Here is a 2,997-nt window from a genome sequence, read left to right as displayed (position 1 = left end):
TCTGCTATCTGTGCTAGGGCGTTTGGTTAACTGGGATGGTTAGTTTTAGAGTCTTGGAGTCATAGAGATATACAGCATGGAAACAGACCCTTTGATCCAACCCATCCATGCTGATCAGATATCCCAACCAATCTACTTCCACCTGCCAGCACCCCGCCCATATCCTTCCAAACCCTTCCTATTCACATACCCATCCAAATGCCTCTTAAGTGTCGCAACTGTACCAGCTCCACAACACCCTTTGGCAGCTCATTCCATACATGTACCACCCTTTGCGTGAAAAAGCTGTCCCTTAGGTCTCTTTTATATCTTTCCCCTCTCATCCTAAACCTATGCACTCTAGTTCTGGACTCCCCGATCCCAGGGAAAAGACTTTGTCAATTTATCCTATCTATGCCCCTCATAAATTTGCAAATCTCTGTATGGTCACCCCTCAGCCTCCGACACTCCAGGGAAAACAGCCCCAGCTTGTTCAGCCTCTCCCAGCTTGCTCAGCTCCTCCAACCCTGGCAACATCCTTGTAAATCTTTTCTGAACCCTTTCAAGTTTCACAACATCTTTCCATTTGGAAGGAGACCAGAATTGCATGCAATATTCCAACAGTAGCCTAACCAATGTCCTGTACAGCCACAACATGACCTCCCAGCTCCTGTACTCAATACTCTGACAAATAAAGGAAAGCACACCAAACGCCTTCTTCACTATCCTGTCTACCTGCGACTCCACTTTCAAGGAGCTATGAACCTGCACTCCAAGGTCTCTTTGTTCAGCAACACTCCCTAGGACATTAAGTGCATAAGTCACGCTAAGATTTGCTTTCCCAAAATGCAGCACCTCACATTTATCTGAATTAAACTCCATCTGCCACTTCTCTGCCCATTGGCTCATCTGGTCCAGATCCTGTTGTTATCTGAGGTAACCCTCAGATAGCTGTCCACTACACCTCCAATTTTGGTATCATCTGCAAACTTACTGACTGTACCTCTTATGCTCACATCCAAATCATTTATGTAAATGACAAAAAGTAGACGGTCCAGCACCAATCTTTATGCCACTCCACTGGTCACAGGCCTCCAGTCTGAAAAACAACCCTCCACCACCTTTGAGCCAGTTCTGTATCCAAATGGCTAGTTCTCCCTGTATTCCATGAGATTTAACCTTGCTAATCAATCTCCCATGGGGAACCTTGTTGAATGCCTTACTGAAATCCATATAGATCACATCTACTGCTCTGCCCTCAATCTTCTTTGTTACTTCTTCAAAAAAACTCAATCAAGTTTGTGAGACTTGATTTCCCATGCACAAATCCATGTTGACTCTCCCGAATCAGTCCTTGCCTTTCCAAATACATGTACACCTGTACCTCAGGATTCCCTCCAACAACTTGTCCACCACCGAGGTCAGGCTCACTGGTCTATAGTTCCCTGGCTTGTCTTTACCGCCCTTCTTAAACAGTGGCATCACGTTTGCCAACCTCCAGTCTTCCGGCACCTCACCTGTGACTATCAATGATACAAATAGCTCAGCAAGAGGTCCAGCAATCACTTCTCTAGCTTCCCACAGAGTTCTCGGGTACACCAGATCAGGTCCTGGGGATTTATCCACCTTTAACCATTTCAAGGCATCCAGAATTTCCTCCTCTGTAATATGGACATTTTGCAAGATGTCACCATCTATTTCCCTACAGTCTATATCTTCCATATCCTTTTCCATCCGAAGTACTGATGCAAATTACTCATTTAGTATCTCCACCATTTTCTGTGGCTCCACACAAAGGCCACCTTGCTGATCTTTGAGGGGCCCTATTCTCTCCCCAGTTACTTAATATTTTGTCCTTAATATATTTGTAAAAACCCTTTGGATTCTCCTTAATTCTATTTGCCAAAGCTATCTCATGTCCCCGTTTTGCCCTCCTGATTTCCCTCTTAAGCATACTCCTACTTTCTTTATACTCTAAGGATTCACTCGATCTATCCTGTCTAAACCTGACATATGCTTCCTTCTTTTTCTTAACCAAACCCTCAATTTCTTTAGTCATCCAGCATTCCCTATACCTACCAGCCTTCCCTTTCACCCTGACAGGAATATACTTTCTCTGGATTCTTGTTATCTCATTTCTGAAGGCTTCCCATTTTCCAGCCGTCCCTGCGTACATCTGCCTCCAATCAGTTTTTGAAAGTTCTTGCCTAATACTGTCAAAATTGGCCTTTCTCCAATTTAGAACTTCAACTTTTAGATCTGGTCTGTCCTTTTCCATCACTATTTTAAAACGAATAGAATTATGGTCACTGGCCCCAAAGTGCTCCCCACTGACACCTCAGTCACCTGCCCTGCCTTATTTCCCAAGGGTAGGTCAAGTTTTGCACCTTCTCTAGTAGGTACATCCACAGACTGAATCAGAAAATTGTCTTCTACACACTTACGAAATTCCTCTCCATCTAAACCTTTAGCACTATGGCAGTCCCAGTCAATGTTTGGAAAGTTAAAATCGCCGACCATAACTACCCTATTATTCTTACAGATAACTGAGATCTCCTTACATGTTCGTTTCTCAATTTCCCTCTGACTGTTGGGGGGTCTATAATAGAACCCAATAAGGTGATCATCCTTTTTGTATTTCTCAGTTCCACCCAAATAACTTCACTGGATGTATTTCCAGGAATATCCTCTCTTTTGCTGATCCCTGGGCCCTGGAAGGGGGCCTCCTGACTTGATAAGGGTATATATGCAACGGTCCTGTTCTTTTGTTTTGGAGCCTTATGCTGAGCATTGTTACTTTGTGTTTTTGTGTGTTCTTTAGTTTTATTAGTCGCTTATGTATTTATTGGTATTACTGTGCACATTGTTAGTTTTGTTTTGTGTTATTGGATAGGTTAGTCGTTAGCAGACAGTAATTTGCATTTTTCTTTATTATCCTAGTATTTGTCGTACGTTATATTTTTAATAACTTTATATTTTTAAAAGTCATTTTCTTTTTCTTGCTAATAAATGTACTTA

The sequence above is a fragment of the Chiloscyllium punctatum genome, chromosome 45 (genome assembly GCF_047496795.1).
Source record: "Chiloscyllium punctatum isolate Juve2018m chromosome 45, sChiPun1.3, whole genome shotgun sequence".
NCBI classification, from domain to species: domain Eukaryota; kingdom Metazoa; phylum Chordata; class Chondrichthyes; order Orectolobiformes; family Hemiscylliidae; genus Chiloscyllium; species Chiloscyllium punctatum.
This window is presented reverse-complemented; position numbering follows the sequence as displayed.